Here is a 21,973-nt window from a genome sequence, read left to right on the forward strand (position 1 = left end):
ACAACAGGATCACAATGCTCATATTTAAAGTTTGGGACACAGACTGCATCACAAAATGGAGCTACTACGCAGAGGTTGGTTTTGAGCAAATGTCTTGCTATGAGACAAAAAAGAAAGACAGCAAATATGATTTAAGTACGAGAAACACTGACAAGATTGGCACAAACTAATGAAAAAAAAGACAGACAGAGAGAGAGAGAGAGAGAGAGAGAGAATGAAACTTCCATGTAGAAACCTGATAAACTAAATTAATTAGAATTTCATCAATGAAATGCAAAAGGGGGGAAGTCCAGTCAATGTGAAATCATAGCCAACAGAATTTGCACCCACAACACAAAATATCACTGTACCTTAATACTGTGACAATTATAAATAAAATATATGCACACAACATTAGAAATACTGCAATTTATTTTGCATTGTTACATACCTCAAAACTGTCTTTGATTTTTGGCTCAAACATTTGCCCTGTTCCCATGGGAAAATAAAGGGGTACTGTCAGCCTATTCAAAAGCCTAAGAAGCACTTTCTCTAGCAAGAAGTTTAAGAAATATGCTGAAGTCACTGTTCTTCTAGGGAAACTTAGGAGAAGGAGGATGAGACCTTTGAGAAATTGTATTATTGGTAACAGTGAGGCTAAGATAGGGTCCACTGGAAAGCAGGCTGAAATGGTCAACAAATGTGCCTTGACTGACCAGTAGGGTTACCCTGTTGTAAACAGAGCTGAAATGTATTGTAAAATCAAGGGGCACCCCTGCCATACCAGGAGCCCAATTTCTCAGTTGGAACCAGAGGAAGAACCTCTTTCATTCAGCTAAATAGGGCATCTTCACACAAAGCATCTTTATTTAGCATGCCCTGATAATAAGTGCCTAAATGTTAAGAAAGTGAGATAATCTAGGCTTCAACTCATGGATCTGCAGGTGTGGGCATACTGAGTTAAGAGACATACATGCTATAGAGGAGTTACTGTATTTTTCCACTGCCATCTGCATCAGCAGAGAAAACCAATACTGCCTCAACCCCATAAAAAAAAAACTAAAAAACAAACAAAAAAGGTATCAGTATCATTTTGGCTTTTCATCCATTGCATTTTGAATTACCACAAGGAAAAGGGAGAAAGATGGATAAAAACAAAGAAACAATTCTGCCAAAAGAAAAATGAATCCATTGCTCAAACTTCCCTGCAAGGAACCCTTGAGCAGAATTTCTTTAGTTACCTGTTGCAGAGACACATAGAAAGATATACGACCAGTATACCCCACCTGTAAGGTGTTTGTGTCTAAAATCCATTCATGTAGCGCTACTGCTGTCCACCAGGGCAAGTATATGTGAAAGCATTTTGTAGCCTGACAGATGAATGAATCCTATATTACTGAAACTGTAGCCTGAAATGTCAAAATGATGCATGAAGTCTATAGAGTCATGCATAACTCCTGGGCTACCTCCTATGCCTGCATGCACAGCCTACAAATAAGGCAGAAATTGATTCTGCTTGCTTGTTGATGTACCGCATTGCACATTTGTGTTGTCTCTTGTTAGTTGTAAGGTCTCTGGTCTCCAGGCTGGCTTGAAATATACCACTGCCATCATCTCTTTGCTGCTGATGCTTCTCCTGATTTTGCCTTTGTTCTACATGCCTTATCTCTTCAGACTAGCTAAATGAGCCCCCAGGCCATATCTGAAGCATCCCAGGTTAAGACTTGAGTTTCTGGATCCCCTCTAAAGAGGACACCCACAATGTTTAGCACCTAGTGGCACCACCATGTAATGTCTTCTATATATAAGGGAACAAAGGTATAACATCTTGCAGAGGCTGAGTGTGCTGTTACCACATACTCCTGTGGCACTACTGGAACGTCCTCATGTCCACTCTTACCAGTGATACCAAGAGGATAATGGGTGGCACATATCCTAGGATCCTCAGCTTTTCACTTTCTGTTACACAGTTTCTCCTGGCAATCTTTAAGAAAAACAAGGTGAGCAAGGCTGTTTTTCATCTTGGGAAAGGAATCCTCTTCTGCTAATGACAGTATAACACGTACACCAGAAAGACTAGTTGTTGTTGTGTCTTTTGGCTTTTCCCAGTTAGGGGTCATGCCGAGTTGCCAGCGACACATAATCTTCAACAAAGGTACGCCCATTCATGCATGTCTCCAGACAGAAGACGCTTTAACTGAGAATCGAACAAGACAACATCTTACTGTGAGGCGACAGTGCTACCACAGCACCACCACCGCAGTCCACCAGAAAGACTAGTGTCTTTGATTAATTCAGAGAGGTTTTGGGTAGATTTAAGGAGAATCCTAGGTCTTGTAAATAATTCAGGGTGTAGATTAATGTCTTCTGTACCTCAGTCTTTGCCTGAGCCTGAATTAGGAAGTATGTATGGATACCCACAGGCTATCCCTTGGGACAAGCATTTAGCGAAGACCCTCACTGAATTAACTTACCCAAAAGGCAAGGAAGTAAACTGGTAGTCAGATTCCCCTGTCTGGAATCTGAGAAAGTCATTGTGGATTTTTGTGGATGGGAAAGTACCTGTAGGCATCCAAAATCACCATCAGGGCCAATGGAAATGGGAGAGGCAGTAAAGCATGCAAGGACATTATTTTGATATATGGGACCCTTATACATTTTTTGGTATTTGCCATATCTAGCAAACTTCTCAAGGTCCCTGTATCCTGGGTAAAAGAAAAATCATCAAGTAAAACCCGGTGACCTCTTCTCATCATACACACTATCTCATCTACTGCCATCTGGTGTAGAGACCATCTAGAAGAGGTGGCATTAAATGGCTTTGGTCTCCTGGCACAACCATCTTTCCCTGGAATTGTGAACCAGAGAGGAATTGCAGTCTCAGTCTTTGGGACAAAGTCTGAAGCAACCACTTGCCATCTTTCATTTCTTCTGAAAGGGCCAAAACTCACCCAGATCTGGTGAGTATCTGGGACAAGATGGACTTTAGAGCTTGAATGTAAACAGTGAAATGTATTCACTGTTCCTCATATTCTGAATCATGAACCTGTTGTCCAACATAATTCCCTTTTCAGCCCTGCCACTTTTGTTCTCAAAGGAATTTTCCCTTCAACTGATTCTCTTTTGTCTGGTATCACTAAAATAACCAGCCCTTTGGGGGGTAGTTCTTTATGCACTTTGGGAGGGATGGATGGAACAGCTCTTTCACCTCTTACATAGCTTTCTTTTTCATTTAGTTTATTAAAAGTATCCTGGAGGTCCAAAGAGCAATTTTAGTCAAATGGGACACTAAGGAGTTGTGCTTTACCATCCTCTGGCAGGGATTGGATCCATTGCTAGGTAAATCTGATGACTACAGACTCTGCTGCAGCAGTCTTGGATGCTGCACACCCTGCATCAAAAGCACATTTAACAGAATGTATACCTATCTTCTTAGTTATGTGGTCAGGTTTGTTTAGTATTCCCTTCTAGTGTGCTTGAGAGACTTACCCAATTATGTCTACAACCTGCTAGTGGGCTTCCACATAGTTCTATAGTTTATGATTGTTACTGGGTAAATGTTCTTTCCATAGCAGTCTAAAACTCTGCTGTCGCAGTCATTGGAAAGAGTAATTCTGGGCAGCATCCATAGACAGCACAGCAGTACTTGGCAGTTGGATTTTTATACAACAACTTATAAGGGATCCTGAACCCTGTCAAAAATGGCCATGCTTTCAAAACTGGAGGCACTGCAAGTACTTTTGACTTAGAGATCACTATATCTTCTTTGAGATTCTAAAACCTCCCATCTAGATTCTCATCTGAAGTGGCCCCATTAAGAAAAGAGTTTCTCTAAATGAGAGGTCTTCTGCAGGAAAAACTGAAGACAAGGTGTCATCAGCAATGTAGCGGAGGTGAAGGACATCAGAAATTTATAAGCAAGCTCATTATCCTCTTCTGGCACAGAGGAGACTTGCTGCAACCTCTCAGGATAGGCCTGCCTCCTTCTTGGGGCAAAATGGATATTTGATTTGACTTGGCCTGTGCTGTCTAAACAAAAGAACAGGTTCTGGGTCAGTCTCTGCTAATCTGAAAGGAGGAAAGTGTGTATTGGTGTGTGTGTGTGTGTGTGTGTGTGTGTGTGTGTGGGGGGGGGGGGGTTGTGGCAGACAAAGCAGCAAAATGGAAGACATCCGAACTTCAGATGTCTGAGTATTCACCATGGTGGGAGCAGTTGCCTCAGGAGCCTTGACTCAAGGCCAGGAGTCCTTCTTCTCAACTAATTAAAGCCATGCTTCAAAAATGCAATAAATGAAAAGGCCCACTCAAATTTAGGACAAGCAGCACTGAATCATCTGCTAAGAGTAATACAAAGACAGACAACAACAGAATTCTTCAAAAGTAGGCTGAATAAATATCTTCTCAAAGAGGGAAAAATGCACATGTTTGCAAGATAATGATTAACTAACTCCTGCAAGCACTATCTTAACCTAAGAATAAATCAACTTTATAGTCTTGTTTTCAGTTTTGTACATTTGCTTAATATTTGTACAGCAACTACTGTCTTTCTTTTTGCTGAATGTACATAGTAAGTAGTGATTACACTAGTGTTTCTATTTGCATGTACTACTGTAATACTGTACTGGTTTAAATTATGTATTTTATTTGTATACTTACTTATGCTTGGATCATGGTTGAAAAGAGATCACATGGCCAGCACACCTACCTGGTTAACAAACACTAAAACAAAAATAAAATACGTAGATGATTCTTAAAGTCATGTTATATGACAACCATATGACTCTCCCCACTGCTATTAAGTTATTAAATAATGAGCATCAAGTGTGGGCAACTGGGGAAAAACATATGGACCAACTACAACAGAAGATTCTTTGACCGGGAAGGATATGCTCATAGCTAATGGCATTTTGATCTCCTGAGGGGCTACACCACAGGCCTCAGCAGTAACAGGCACTGCAGACAAGCACCTCTGTGGTATTGCCACCCTCAGCTGAAAATGGACCAACCAGGACAGTGGCACTGTTCTTAATCTCTTACACATTCCTGTCCTGGAGGGCCCACTTCTCCATGTGCTTCATATGTTTTTATGTGGACACACCCACACTAGAACATGACACAGCATTATCCTGTCTGCTGACCTCCTGTGAAAAGGCTTCCAGTTTCTTTTAGTAAAGGTATGTTAGCACACCATTTTCTTTTCTCCTTAAGGTTTTCTTATAAAATTATAGACAATCACTGCAGGAAGGCCAGTCATGAGTAAGCCCTAAACAAAAAAGGCGCTGAGTACGGAAATCCCTTTGTGGAATATGATGCCCACATGCAGACTTGTTGTCCTTTTTAGGGGTAGGTATATCACACCTAGGGCCTAGGGACAGCTTGCAATCCCAAAAACACATGTAAGCTACCAATTTCCATATTTTAATTAGAAAATTGAAAAAAAGTGTTTTCCTCAGTGGGGTACTTATCTGTTCAGATGTTTTGGAGATTGTAGTCAAAACACTAAATGGTAAATGACTAAAACACAGCATATGTCTGTCAATGTTAAGTCTGAGGTAGAAATGAAGATGGCGTGTGCTGACTCCCACTAACACCAACAGACTAGTGAAGTCTCTTTGGAGGAAGAAGCAGCCCACCTGGAGGTAATAGGAAGGGTAGTGAGTTCTGCAAGTTGAGCTGCATGCCACACCTCACCTGCAGCAGAGATCCCAAAGGGAACTACTGCAACAATGATCGACTTGAAGAACGCTGGTCCATCTTTTTGACAACGGCAGTGGTTAAAAGTGGCACAAGAAAAGAAAAGCTCATCCAGAAGTGGAACAGAAAACACAGCACATCATATTACGCTACCAGTGTTCCGTGCTTTTAAATTACATAGGACACCAAAAGGCTGGACATGGCAGGTAGTATTTCTGAGTGTTAACAAAGCGACATACATATGGGATGAAACAAGCAGATTTTTCTTCTGAAACATAGCATTGCAAGAGGACAGCAGGGAGGCAATGGTGGGCCTTTTCTTAGAGGGGAGTTCCTACTAAAGAGCTACATGATTACAGACCAGTCAACCTTACCTTCACTCCAGGAAAGATTATGGAAAAATTCTGTACAGCAGCTATGATGTTCCTGAATGCAAACAGCCTGCCAATTAGCAGCAGAATGTAGCAATGTAGCAGAAACGTAGTCAATTTAGCCTTATGCTACTCCATTTCTTGGCTATCATTAGCGCTGACATGAAGACGTTCCTGCATATGTACTGTACCTGTAAAGGTTTACTATCAGAATGTCATACAGCAGTTATGCGAAACTTGGAAGATCGAAAGTCATGATTCCAAGTTTCCGTAACATCAATCTGTACATGTTTGAATCCACAACAGAGAATGCTAGTGTGCATTCACTGTTGTGAGTTTGATGTTCTGATTGGAGAGTACACTACAGTGAGGATCGGGAAATTTACCCTTTTCCACACTGTAGTGCTATCTCAGAGTTTGTATATATAATCAGCAGGGGGTAAGGGGGGGTGCAGGGGGCCTTGCCCCTCTGCAAAATGTTAGTAGGAAATTACCAGAAGTCCAGGTAAGTTGGGTAATCCAGATAATGTAGAATTTAGAATTACTGACATTACCTCTTTCGCTGTTTTGAGTAGACAATGTTTGTAAATTTTGATGGTTTTTTTTTGAGTAAGTCATTACTCTAACAAGTGTGTTTCGTTATTTTGATAGCAAACCTCTGTAAAGCCACTAACACTGTGCCTCACAGGTAGATGGCATAAAAAGTAAAGGTTATGTGACCCAAATTGGGAACTGGTTATCTGACAGCAGACAGAAGACTGCTTTTCACACAGGGGACCCAACTAGTCCTCATAAGAACACTGTGTTTAGTTCTGTTAACCATAGTGCGAGTGGAACATTAAAGACATTCTGTAACCACGTCAATAATAAAGTACTGGGGATGGGATAAAACGAGTCAGTGAGTAAACTCAGAGCACCAGGAATGTGTACAATGAAGAAAAAGATATATTAACCACAGCAGAAAAAGTATGTAACGGAGAAGTTTAAGTAGCATCTTATGTGTGAAAGCATCAAGAGTAGATTCAGGATCCATTACTTTACAGAGCGTGTGGTGGTGTAATAGTATGCCCTGCCTGGAGGAGGAGGAGCTGAAAAGCAAACTTACCAAGACTTTCAGAATTACTTAAAAGAAATGAAAAAAGAAAAAGGACAAGAGTGTTGCATAGCACTACTGCCATGACTCTTGGTGTGTCTGAAGGACCAATGGTCACTTTCTGTTTGTATTTACATTCTATTAGGCCACCCTTTTGCTGTCTACTGCACGTAAAAACAGAATCTGTATAGAATCTACAAACTTCTGCTTTGGAGAATTTATGCCTGAACAGCACTCTGACTAACAGGCAAATTAAGAACAGCTTTTATGTTATGCCCTTTCCTAATGCAAACTAGGACATCAGAAAAAAAGTGCACTGTCAGAACAAGGTGGATTTTCTTTCTGATTCCAGGGACCACTGGACGTTTACTTTTTACCATTCTCATTCAGGGAAAAGTATAAGAGAAGGCCGATCTCTGCTATGATGCTAATTAACTAGATGTCATCATGTGCCATCCTAAGGTCAGGGAGGCACGGTGCTACCCTGTGGTGTGAGAAACCAGGATCTGAAAAGCAACCAATGCATTGGACAGCTGGCTGTGATATGGCTATACATACTCTAGGCACATTTCTCCTGATGGACTGACAGATTCTTTGTTTTATTCATCTTGTTCATTAAAATAAACATCACTGAACATATATTCAAAAGGCTAAATGACTTCCTGTCACAATTAAATCCACCCATCTCTTGAAAAAAAATAATCAAGGATAGTTCCTGTCCACCCCTAGGTAACATGCTCATGGTGTATGAATCCACCTATGCTCTCAGAACTAATGCTGTCATAAAACTAATCAGGCCAAATATTTTAGTGGTAGCATATAAAACATTTTTTTTATGCTTTCCCCTGCATTGTGGAATGGTTTACTCAGTGCCATCAGCTTTAAAAAATTCCTGTCACTCTTTCAAAAGAAGTTAAATTCAACATCTAGCATAAGAGTATATAAATTAGGGCTAAAGAAACCAAACTTTGAATCAATCTTTAACTCAAATTATCATCTTTATCATGCTGGACTTATACATTTCATTCAATATGTGACTTACATGATGTATATTTAACTTATATGTTCTTTCTTTACTGTTTTGGCTAAATGTTATATACTATGTTATGCCCTGCTGTAACTTATATGTTCAGTATTATTGTTCTGTCTGTTTTGTTGTGACTGCCTCATGGCATGTGGAATGACTGGAAAGGGTCTTCTACTAGCCCATCTACCCATAAAACATTAAATAAATAAGGAAATGAATGCAAAAAGAATGCTGGAATGATATACTAAGTGAGCAAGAGAACCAGATCAAATTAGTTTGTAAAGCCTATAATAAAATGGAGGCTGTCAAACTGCATGTTTCTTCAGTGACAGGAATGGGTCAGGACTATTAATCAGTGATGGGAATGGGTCAGGACTATTAAAAACTCTCCAGCCTCATACAATGGCCACTACTGCATACACCTTTGCTGATAACTGCCATGAAGATCAGCGGATGGAAGAATACAAAATCTGTATACAGTCCGGGTAGAAGGACTCGCTTTTACTACATTTACTACTTTGTGTGCTTAGCTTTGTTGGACTAGTAGCAATCCACACAGTTTTCTTTATACCATTTTCTAATTTTTGACCCTATTTCCAAACCTCAAAAACCACGTAACCGAAATCACTACACAAACCAGGAAAAGGCAGAAATGAGCAACGGAGCACAGTCCCAAGTAAGCTGGTTTATTTTAAAACAATAATGTTTAAAATAAACCAGCTTACTTGGGACTGTGCTCCGTTGCTCATTTCTGCCTATTTCCAAACCCACATTCTCCCAGTATAGGTTCAAGTCTCCCAGAAGCTGCTAAGAGGAAGTGGAGAAAGTGGTGACCATAACCTGCCATCCTTTGCAGCTAAGAAGTTCTCTGACAACTCCTACTACCATCCTCTCATGTTCTACAAATGAGGTGAATGTCTACTGCTCTGGACAGAGTGCAATTATGTGTCTTTACACAACAGAAATGCTTAGCTAGAGTGAAGCTGTACCTTTTCTGAGCTCATACTCCTGGGTTAATGAGTGTCTGAAGCATACTCCAGTGCTTTCTCCCAAACTGTGTTGTACAACCAACACTATCTCCCCTCTGCAAATGGGTGTGCTGGTGCTGTATGTACCTGTCCATCCCTCTCCAACCAGTTCATTTAGCACTCAGGCCACTAATTAAATCTGGTCATACTCACAGGGTTATCCCTTTTCTGCAGGAAGCCATCCAAAGTGGTACAGGTACATTCTTCTTGAAACTAAATTGAGTATGACCATAACATATTGCCTGAGGGTATCCTAAAATGTACAAATTGTAGCTCTGAGAATTTAGGATATAAAATGTAAACGATTATAGGAATTACACAATGTAAAACCTTAAAATCACATGTCATTCTGTTTCCTGATGCTGCGACATCAGTACATTGTATTTCTTTATGCACAGGAAAACACTAAAATGATATCTGAGGAATGGCTGAATATTACTGTTTTCTGTACTGCGTTTTGTGTGTAAAGCCAAGTTTGCTAAGAAATGTTAGCAACCCACATGGTTCCACTAAAAAAAAAAGAGAAAATTAAAATAAAAACAGTGTATCAGCTATCAAGTATTGCTGCTAACATGATGAAATGTTATCAGTAAAACTAGCATATACTATAGCGGAGATTAATAAGCCACGGTGGTACAGCGGTAGCATTGTTGCCTGACAGCAAGAGGTTTTCCTGTTTGATTCATGACTGGAGTGCCTTCTGTGTGGAGTCTGCATGTCCTCCCCGTGGTCGAATGACCTCTGAAAGACATGTGTGAATGGGCATGCCTTCGCTGAAGGTTGGGCATTGGGCTGGCAACTCGGCATCATAAAAAAATCTACTGCCAATCATTAGCGGACCGGAGTTCCGCTGTGGTGACCCCTAACTGGGAAAAGACAAACAAACTATAGCAGAGATTAATCCTTAATGCCTAGTAGGTAGTCTTACCCTTATCTGAGATGAGTTCAACATAAACAAGGTGCATTTTTAGTTCACGAAAAAGCTTCCTTTTTTTTCCATACTGAAGGAGACAGAATGACCTGAATGTCATCCGAGACCAAGACTGACAATACTGCATGCTGGGACAAATTTTACCAAATTAAAAGAACATAGGGTTTGTCGCTCAGCAGATTCCAGAGATAATACTGTATTTACGTTATGTACATGACTTGCCTTGAAAAAGCAACACAAGACAAACTAAAGCAAAATCCTGGTTAGGGTTGCCACCTTTTCAAATGCCCAAAGTGGGACATTTTTGGTACAAACGTCAGATTTTGCAGGCTAAAACATACCCCCGGCTAGTACGAAGAACAAAACTTCACTTTTTTGCCTAGATAAAAGCTTATTCTTGTAATATTTTAGTTGCTTATTATGTTTCTTATAACATTTAGGTGGTTCAGATATAGAATAACTGCTTTATGCAACTATTACATAAAATATAGGAAATAATTTTTTTCCTAAAATCTCAGGACATTTGCCATTTTTACAATTTTTTTGCAGGACACAACTGCCCAAAGAGGGACTGTCCCTCGCAAAGTGGGACAGGTGGTAACCTAATCCTGGTGTGCTGACAGTTGGTTTCTGCCATGAACTGATCAGGAATAAGCAAGTCAGCTTTCCTATAGCTATGTATATTAAAAGTTCTAGCCTTGATTTTGCACTTTATACACAAAACACCTTGGTGTATTGTATAAGGTGCAGGGCACCCAAACCTACCAGTTTTTAGCACTTGTATGGAGAAACACCGTGCATACTGCCAGATACATGATACAAGTTCAACTCTGAGAACAAATACCATGCTGATATCTGGGACCTACATTATAAAAAAACACTCACCTCACATGGAAAAAATACACTCACCATAAGACATGAAACACCACATGTAAAAGTGTTGTTCAGAGTTTGGTCAAGGAACAAAGTAAGGGGACACAATAGCAAATGAGCGAATAATAGTGGGTAAATGTACACTTACAGCCATCTAAGGTTGCTTTGGAAGATGAACATTTTATTTTTATGACACTGTGACAGCCTCTATTTAAACTGTGCTTCCAATCTCTCTTTCTCCTTTTTTTCCTTTAAGGGGGATGACATATGGCATACTGTACTACTTTACAACCATAGGTAGACACATGAGATGAGAAAGGGCAGCTGTGCAAATCTCATCCCCCAAAATTCATTACATACTCTGTTTGCTGACTCTGTAATAATCCTTTCAACAAATAAAACCACTGTGCATGTAAAACAATCAACATATGTAAGCTCTGCCTGGGGTTTGTATTATCTAAAAAGTCAGATGTGTTGGGTAACAATGAAATGCATTATCTTAACTTAATAAAACAGATGCCAAAGTATACTTAATTGTTTTAATCAAATTTAACAAACCTCCAATGGTCTGTCAGTACCTGTTTATTTATATGTTTATACATTTATATAGAAATATGTAGTAGAAAACAACAACATGCTGTTAGAACAATCAAGCTTCCTAATCTTGACAATTAAACCTATGAAGGCAGCAATAATATTTGCATGATGTATACACTTAAACACAACACACACTATATTTCCCGGATGTGAAATGGTTTGAGATAAAGACATTATAGCAGTGAGGTAATCATACTTTCCACAACAGAAATTCTTTGAGAAACAGTCATTGTAAAAGCAAATCATAACATCTCACTTTACCATGCATCTCCTGTGGCCTACAACTGCAAAAGGAATGGTTTCTCTACTTCTTTGCCTACAGCGATGCAGACTAGTGCCAGAGTGTACAGATCTGAATAGGTGGTGGCTGCCTTTTATACTTGGTATGGATGCACTTTCTCTTCAGTTCACTGAGACAGACTTCTATTACAGAGAAGGATAGATGCAGAAGGCAAACATAGCACACCTCTTTATTATTAGACAAAGCGAAGAACTTGAAAACTAAGTGAAAGCAGCATATGTAACTGCACTCATGTGTATTGTATTCCATAAGTAACTCTATTACCAGTAGAAAGAAAAGAAAATCTGAATGAAATAATAATGTAAAGAGAAAAAAATGATAGAAGTGTGGCAACTAAAACTTGAAGGAAATCAAAGTTAAGTTTGGTAAAAAATATAAAAAGGTACACAGATGCATGAATCAAAAGCTGATATAAGATAGTACTGGAGAGAAATAAGGTAATAACAATCCATGGTGAAATGTTTCAATACACTGCGATATCATTCAAAACATAAATGTATAACAAAACAGAAAACAACACACATTTCTACTTACAGACACTGTCTCAGCCTACCTATAACCAGGGACATAACTAGAAACACAATCCATGACCATGTAAATAAAGAGAATGATTACAAAATATCTAATGTATTATATCTTCAAACTAAAATGGCTATACGCCAAAGTTACATTACTACATACATAACAATAATAAAAAGGTGTAGATAACATACTTTACAAGTTAATTTTACTACCTGTTTACTAATTTACAAAAAACAACTGAAGTGAAATGAAACAGGCATGTAAAAAAACATCCATAGTTTAGTTATGAAAATCTACTACACCATGGGCTGAATTTGTAGGTTACCATGGTAACCTTTTGGAATTCATAGACAACCCTACCATGTTGCTTTTGCACAAAGGCATGCAGCACCATGGTGGGTTGTCCCAACCCCCAGCCATGCCACATGTTAATGAGACAATCCAGGGGAGATGGCCATATCCTAAGTACTCACAGTTAAGTGATCCAGGGAACCGTCAGCTGTGTAAAGTATCATGGCTGTTCCTGGCTGCTCATAGTAGTGAACACAGCCAAAAGGATGTGTTCATCCATGTTAGAAGAGGTACATGCTGGTGATTTAGTGTAAAGTAGTGTTAGGGGGGTGTTTGTGAGTGTATGAGAGAGGCTGCATGTGTGACTGTATGTTTAAGTGTGTGTCTGCCTGGGATGTATAGATAAGGGAGTTTGTGACAGGGTAAGTTAGGTGAATGGCTGTGTGTGTCTAGGAGTGTGACTGGGATGAGAAAGGCAGTTTAGCAAGTGTGTGTGTGTGTGTGTGTGAGTGTGTGTGTGTGTGTGTCCATGGGTGACTGGCATACTTCTACACACCTCTAGACTAACAAGCAACATGAATAGTGGGAGGGATGCCTCTTTAAACTCGTAACCGAACATCACTTGAACAGAACAGGAAACGAGGGTGGGGGGAACTACCCCTGCCAGGTATAATTCTTAGTTAAGTACCTGAAAGGCACTTAAACACAACACAAGGGGGGGCACTATGTACCAGGGATACTGTATATGTTGTGCTTTATAGGCACGTATCTAAAAATAGAAATGTGGTATATGGTGCGGGAACCAATAAATACTAGGAACATTTTGCATGCCTTAAAAGACACTAAAATGGATTCCAAACCTGTACCGTCTCACCCTGGGTATACAGCCAGGTGCCATTAGGTGTTAGTACAGCAGTAAGTCAAGCCAACTCCCTCCTCATAGGACAGGAAATCTGAAAAGTACAGTTGTGTACACTTACCATAAATGTAGATGTTCGAGTCTATTCACTGTTGCAGTCATTACATTTGGGTAATCTGCTGGCAGGTTGCCCTCAGTCGGCCTGATTAACAAAGTCTTGGGTCATGCGTCGGTTGCTGTCCCTTCTTCCATGATGTTAGGTCGTCAGGGGTATAAAATATGCAGCCGATGCCATTTTCATCAGTTTTTCTTGCCCCAGATGTCAGGTGCCCCCCAAATGGGGAGCAATATATATATATATATGTATATAATTTAGAACACAAACAATATATGTCCAATCAAAAGCAAATACACCAAAAAGGCTTTTAAGCATATTAAAAGAAAGAAGAAGTATAGTAAGAGAAAAAACAGGGGGCTGGAAGGTGGGTAACCAGGACTGCAACAGTGAATACTCTCGAACATCTACATTTATGTTAAGTGTACACAACTGTACTATGTTCTTCGTGTTTCACTGTTGCAATCATTACATTTGGGTAGATTCCCAAAGCTATGGTTGGGAGGATGGATTTATACAGAATTAGGAGTAGCTATAAGGCCTTGCAGGACAGCAGTGGCAAAGTCAGCACTGGATTTAGAGAAGAGAGGTAAATGGTAATGTTTGGTGAACGTATGAACTGAGCTCCAGGTAGCAGCTTCTAGAATGTCTTTGGTAGGAACCCCTCTCAGAAAGGCTGCAGAAGTAGATGCAGCCCTGGTGGAATGCGATCTGATCCCCTTGGGGATAGGTTTACCATGGTGCACATAGCAGAAATGAATACAATGGCTTATCCATTTAGAAATAGTCTGCTTTGAAACAGGTTTTCCCTCTGCCCCTGCAGCAAAAGCCACCAATAATTGCTCAGATTTTCTTAGAGATTTTGTCCTGTTTAAGTAGAATCTAAGTTGTCTATGCACATCCAATGAATGCAGAATCTGCTCACCCTTGTAATATGGATTGGGAAAGAAAGTTGGGAGATGAATGGTCTGATTAAGAGCCACACTGGATACCACCTTAGGCATGAAAGATGGATTGGTCCTGAGGGGCACCCTGTCTGGATGAAAAATAATGAAAGGCTCCACTGCCATAAGAGCCTGTAATTATGAAATCCATCTAGCTGAAGTAACTGCTAAAAGAAAAGCTGTTTTCCAGGAGAGAAATGTTAAATCTGGAGTAGCAGCTGGCTCAAAAGGAGGTAGAGTGAGTTTTCCAAAACAAAATTGAGGTCCCATGCAGGAGCTGGTGCTCTCCTGGGAGGTCTTAAATTTTTGGCCCCTCTGAGGTACTGCTTTAGCAGAGGATGAGAAAAGAGGGGAAGCTCTGTGTTGTAATGACCTGAAATGGCAGAGGCATGGATTTTTATAGAAGAAAAAGATAGGCCCTTGTGAAGCATCTCAGTTAAATATGCAGAATCTGAGGAATATTGGGCATTGCTGTGCTTATTCCTTGTGTTTGGTTCCAGGCACAGAATCTTTTCCATTTGTCCGCATAAGATTTTCTAGTACTAGGCCTTCTAGCCTCCAAAATGGCATCCATCACAGGTTTGCTGAGAGATGTAACTGGCAAAATTAGTTGATTAGCCATGCTGCAAGATTCAGAGTTTGGACCTGAGTGTGCAGAATTTGATAGTTCTGCTGAGACAGTAGGTAAGGTGTCAGAGGCAGGTACCAAGGAGGAAGGTGTGACATATTGCGTAGGAGCGGGTACCAGTGTTGGTGAGGCCAGTCTGGAGCAATCAGTATCATTTTTGGTTTTTCCTGTCTGACTTGTAGTAAGACCTTGGAGAGCAGAGGCAGAGGAGGAAAGGCATAGACTGATAGGTTTTTTCAGCTGAAGGTTAGAGCATCCAATTTCCAAGCTGTTTTATGATGAAATCTTGTGCAGAATTTGTCCAACTGAAAATTTTGGGGTGAGGAAAAAAGATCTATGTCTGGGCTCCCCCATTTGTGTGTCAACATGCTGAAGATGTGTGGATCCAGTTTCCATTTGTGTGGGTCCATAAGATTTCTGCTTAGTGCGTCTGCCAGAGTATTTTGCTTCCCTGGCAGGAATTGAGCTTGTAGATGTATTTGGTAAGTCAAGGCCATGTTCCACAATGCCATGGTTAGTCTGCAAAGGGGGTAGGAATGGGTACCCCCCTGCTTGTTTATGTACCACATGACTGTGGTTTTGTCTGTCTTTATCAGTAGTTGTCCTGGATGAAGATAGTCCTTGAAGGCTGTCAGAGCATTCTGTACAGTTAGCATTTCTTTCTGGTTGATATGTAGGAGCATTTGATTTGGGATCCATTAGCCCTGAATGCATCTCCCTGCCAGATGCACCCCCCAAGCATAATCTGATGCATCTGTAGTCGGGGTTTGGGCAGCAGGGGGTGGATTGAATGACAGTCCCTTGTTTTGGTGGCAGGCCTCTGCCCACCATAGGAACTCTAGCTGCAGGCAAGGAATGATAGGAATCATTGTTTCCGGGCTGTGACAACGTTGACTCCATAAGCTTTTTAGGTACCAATGAAGTTTCCTCATATGCAGTCTTGCATATGGACTTATTAGGATGCAGGAGGCCATGAACCCCAAGGCCTGCAGAATTTGTCTTGCAGATAGTGGGTTTTTGTGGCCACCTGTTTGAAGTAAGTCATCAATTGAATTTGTTTTTCTGGCGTAAGGTAGGTCATCTGGGCAGTTGTATTCAAGCTTGCACCCAAGAATGTAATTATTTGAGGGGGTACCAGTTGTGATTTTTTTTCGTTTATGGTGTACCCTAGACAAGTTAGAAGTCTTTTTACAAACGCCAGATGTTTTAGAAAAATGTCCTTGTTTTCTGCCTGAATTAGACAATCGTCCAGGTAAGGATAAATTTGAATGTTTCTTTGTCTGCAAAATGCAATTACTGGCGCCAGGCATTTTGTGTAGACCCTGGGCGCAATAGATAAGCCAAAGGGCAGTGCAGAGAACTGGTAATGCAAATAGCCTGCTTTGAAGTGGAGGTATCTTCTGCAAGATTCCCTGACTGGGATATGCAGGTAAGCCTCTTTTAAGTCTAGAGTTACCAACCAGGCATCCTTGCCTAGCATAGACAGTAACTGTTGTAGAGTCAGCATCTTGAATTTTGGAATGTCCAGAAATGTATTTAGAATGGATAAGTCCAGAATTGGACGCCATGATTTATCTTTTCTGGGTACCAGGAAAAGTCTTGAATAAAAACCTTGTCCCTTTTCCTTTTCTGGTACTGGTTAAATACCCCCATATTCTTGAGGGACATAACTTGTTTCTGGGCCTCTGCCCACTGATTTGGAGGCAGATCTGGCCATCCGTTTAGGATTGACAACATGTGGAAAGGAAATATGCATCCCTGGGATACTATATTTAAAACCCACTTGTCCTGGGTAATTAGTTGCCAGTTTCGTGCATGAAGTGCCAGTTTTCCCCCCAAAGGGGCAGCCAAAAGATAAGAGCTTGGTGATTGCAGTGGAAAGTCATTGAGACTGTTTACTGTAGGAAGGTGCCTTGTTACTTCCAGATTTGGAAGTGGAGGCACCCCATTGTTTTGTTCTATAAGTTCCTTGTGACTGAAACCTGGAGCCTTTGGAATGTCTGGGTTTGACCTGAGTGGCTCTGGTGGGTAGTGGAAAGGACCAGTTCTTAGTAGGCCAGTAGCTACTGAACGTGGGTGGCTGCACTTGTAGGAAATCTTTTACAGTTTGCATAGATTTAGCTTTATATTCCATCTTTTTCAAAGCTTCTTCTGCCTTATTACCAAATAGACTATCCTGTTGTAAAGGAACATCCAACAATTTTGCTTTAACATGATCAGGCAGATTTTGCTCCTTGAGCTACGCATGCCTTCTTATCACAGATCCAGTTACAGTGGCCCTGCAAGAGGCCTCCAAGGAATCAAAACCACATTGCAAAGTATGCTTTCCAACTTGTTCAGCTGAATGCAATAAATCCTGCAACTCTTTATTTTCCGCACAGTCAGAAATCAACATAATTTTCTGTTTAAGTAAGCCCATGACATGCTGCTGATATTTAAGCATATGAAATTGACAATTTAAAGCCCTGATTGCCAAGGTTGCAGACATGTAAACCTTCTTACTCCATCTATCCAGCACCCTGGAGTCTCTATCAGAAGGGGTAGGATTTTTAGCAGTAGAAACCTTAACGCCCTTGGGACCCTGAGAAAATGGTTTCAGGGTCAGCAGTAGGGTTTTTAAAGAGGAATTTGTGGGAGTCAGGAACCCTGTAATATCTGTCTGGCTTACTAAGAGCCAGAGGCAGGGAATCAGGAGCCATGCTGGATTCTGAGAAAACATCATCAGCAATGTCTAAAACAGGAGGTATAGCCAAAGGCCTATGCTGAGGAAGAAGAAGGAAATCCCTAAGCCTCTTTTTAGATTCTGAGAAATCCTGACTCTCTCAGTGAAAGTGTTCCCTTAGGGTATGCAAAGTTTCTCCAAAAGAAAAATCCTCAGGAGGAGAAGCAGAAGGGATAGAATCTTCTGCATCAGAGTCCTCATAAGGTGGAATAGATAATTCCTGATCAGAAGAGGAATCAGAAGAAATAGAAACCTGATCTGATGATTCATAGTCAGTGCCTTGCCTAGGCCTCTTAGCAGGAGGGAGGTGGGTACCCCTGATCAAGGTAATTAAATCTTCAGCCATTTTGATCATTTGTTTTTTAGGCATAGGGGCCTGTGCACGTGACCCAAGCGGCGTTTTGTTAGACATAGAAGTTGATTTCGGCCTTAGTTTTGAAGATGGCGTCGGTTTAATATACAAATCTTTAGGCCTGAAAACACCCTAAGAAGCCGGTGCCTGCTCAGCAGCTCTGGACCCATCTAAGGTAGTGACATCCGCGGGTTCAATACTTAAAGTGTCTTGCGGCATACCGGACTCCGAATGGGTCTCAGTAGAGGCCTACGAATCAAACGTAGCGGGTATCAGGGGCTGCGAAAGCGCCTCACTGAGTACCGGCGACTGGCTTAGGAGAAGCATCATCGTCGGTTTTGGACCTCGACGGTCTGTCTCTGTCTTTTTCTTTGCATTTTTTAGGTATTCCGGTAGTCGGATTGCTAACATTTCTGGATAGTTAAATCTTAAGCCAAAATATTTTGATGAAAAAATATACCAACGCTTAATAGTGCATTGATTAAATTTAGCACAAAACTGACAGCAAGGCAAGTTGTGGTCAGGGCCTAGGCAAGGAATACAGTACAAATGAAAATCCTTATGAGGTATTTGCTTCCCACAAGTAATACAATTATTAACTTTTACTGACATCGGTAAGGAGCAAGAAAAAGTTTCCACAAAGGGGTACTTAGCTTTAGGTTGAAGACTTCGGTTCTGAAACTCGAAAATGAAAATTTCAGGAGTCGGCCGACCAGCACATGCAAACTGCTTCTGCTTCGGGCACCGCGCAGAAAGAAAGACTGATGAAAAATGACATTGGCTGCATGCTTTATACCCCTAACGACCTGATGGCATGGAAGAAGGGACAACAACTGACACAGGACCCAAGACTTTCTTAATCAGGCCAACTGAGGGCAACCTGCCAGCAGATTACCCAAATGTAATGACTGCAACAGTGAAACATGAAGAATATATGGTAAATCACTGCCATCTTCCCCTACTGAGCAACTCCAGCATCCCAAACTGCTACATGAACATTGCCTTTGAAGTTGGGTCATCTTGTCACAAGCACAGCCTTATCCCTTTATACCATTGGGCTAGCAAGCAGCAGTCGGTTTTCTTAGGCAGTGGAACATCAAAATAGTTAAGAATAGTAGCCAATAGTAGTTAGTGCACTAAGCAAAGGTGCATCATGTAAGATAATGTACCTCGAATAACAACAATAAGGTTACACACCATAAAAATGAAATGCTCAAACAGATATACAAAGAAGTCATGAATGAACACGACCACCACAAAAAGAATTAGTTAAATGAACAACATGCAAAGCCATAAATAGCCAAGCATTACCTATTGCTGAACCAGTACACCTTTCATACTAATTGCTAAGGCCTACTTACAAACTGGTTTAACCAATATAGCTTTCATTGTAATTTCTAAGGCCAACTTATGTACTTAACTGATACATCTTGATAAAGTCTACTTATATACCTACACTGCAGAAATAACAAATTTAAAATTCAAAAAATAAATAATAATAATAATTAACACAGCAAGAGGTTCTCCTGTTCAATTCTCTGCTGGAGTGCTTTCTGTGTGCAGTCTGCATGTCCTCCCCATGGTTGAGTGATGTTTAAAGACATGCAGGTAGGTGTGTGCGTGAATGAGTGTGTCTTCTTAGAAGGTTGTGGGTCGGGCTGGCAACTCGGCACCGTAAAAACCCACTGCCAATCATTAGCGGACCGGAGTTCAGCTGTGGCAACCCCTAACCGGGAAAAGCCGAAAGATATTACTTAAATGGTACAGTGAAGCTTTGCAAGATGTCATACCATGGGAGGTAAAGGAGGTACCATTTGCTTGCACTATGGTCCCAGTGGAAAAAGGTGACTCTAATTTAAGGAAAAAAGAGAGACTACACATATTAGATCCATTGCAACAATGTTCCTCATTGATGTCACTACATGCTTGGTGCATGGCAGACATGTGGTAGGGAATAAGCAATAAGTCTGCCCACTAATGTCAAAATGGTGCTATGCAGGCCATTCTAGTCTTTTCTGTGTACAACTTCTTGAAAATTTCCACATGAATGGCCTCAGTTTTGTGGGCACAGCCATCAAGTGGCAACTGATTTTTGCTGTATAAGACAGACTAAGTTATCACGGACATGGCAGATGAAATAAAGCACTGAGGGAACCAAAAAAAAATACAAATAAATTAAGTTTAACAAAAACAAATGCAACTTATCAAGGGTACTTATACACCATTGTTGCATCAGAGCTTTTTAGCAGTTTGCTACATTATCAAGCAATGCTAAAAGATAAAGACATTCCAGCAGAATCTGATAATATCTACTCTGATGTAAAATAATACAACTGCAAGATAAATGGCTGCCAAACATGAGAGAAGTTGAACTTGACATACAGGTAGTAAAATACAAAAAGAAATTCAAATTCCTGCTATACTTTTAATTGTATGTCTAAACCACTATGCTTATGTAAATATTTTATGCAATCATATGTTACTGTCTGCTATATTTTTATAACTGAATGTGTAATATCTTATGTATAGTACGTTAGCAATTGTTCTGGAGCTTTACTCTCCGTGCCTCTGCTGAAAATGGACAGCTCTGTCCAGTCGGACCTTCCCGGTAAACAAATGTAAAATAAAATAAAATAAATAAATGACTATATTACACTGAAAAAATATTACATATGTGTATGCATATATACATATTGTACATCATTTGGGAGTGTCTGCATGTATGCATATATATATATATATATATATATATATATATATATATATATATATATATATATATATTTATCTCTCTCTCTCTATATATATATATATGTGTGTGTGTGTGTGTGTATATATATATATATATATATATATATATATATATATATATAGATATGTGTGTGTGTGTGTGTGTGTGTGTGTGTATATATATATATATATATATATATATATATATATATGTATGGATTCCTATTACAAGAATGAAAGTTCACTACTTCGAACTTGTAATAGGAAGCCTCACTTCTGCGAAAGTTCATTTTAACGAACCGAAAACACCGCAGCACAGTGAAGGACTTAAAAAACAAGCTATGTCCTCCACTAGGGTGCGATAGTCACAGACCTTAGGGTTAGGGCACAGGTAAGGGAAAGTAGATAGTTAGTAAAGCTATCCCCTTACACTAACCCACGCCCTAACCCTAAGGTTTGTGACTATCGCACCATAGTGGAGGACATTGCTATGTCCTTCACTGCGCTGCAGTCATCACGGACCTTAGAGATGGGGCACGGGTCATGGTAAGGGGATAGCCCGTATGGCTGTCCCCTTACTATGACCCATGCCCTAACCCTAAGGTCCATGAGTAATGCATGGAAGTTTAGTACAACACCCGTTCGTTGTACTGAACTTCGCGTAAGTGCACTTTCGATTAAGTGCACCTTCGCTGCAGTGAGCATTCCATGCACTATTTCGAATTAGTGAAAATTCGATCTAGTGTATGGAGCCCATACATATATACATATATATATATATATATAGATGCATATATGTGTGTGTGTGTGTGTGTATATATATATAGATTATATATATATATATATATATATATATATATATATATATATATATATATATATATATGTATATATATATATATATATATATATATAT

General features: G+C 40.1%; 1 protein-coding gene across 3 annotated transcripts in view; it reads right to left on the bottom strand.

The window, feature by feature from the left end:
- The window catches only part of LOC122809173 (amyloid-like protein 2), a 1,365,390-nt gene that overhangs the window by 368,674 nt on the left and 974,743 nt on the right, over positions 1–21,973 (bottom strand). The gene's annotated exons all lie outside the window — the stretch shown is intronic.

The sequence above is a fragment of the Protopterus annectens genome, chromosome 8.part0 (assembly GCF_019279795.1).
Source record: "Protopterus annectens isolate FY-2018-M chromosome 8.part0, PAN1.0, whole genome shotgun sequence".
In the NCBI taxonomy this organism is placed as follows: Eukaryota; Metazoa; Chordata; order Ceratodontiformes; family Protopteridae; genus Protopterus; species Protopterus annectens.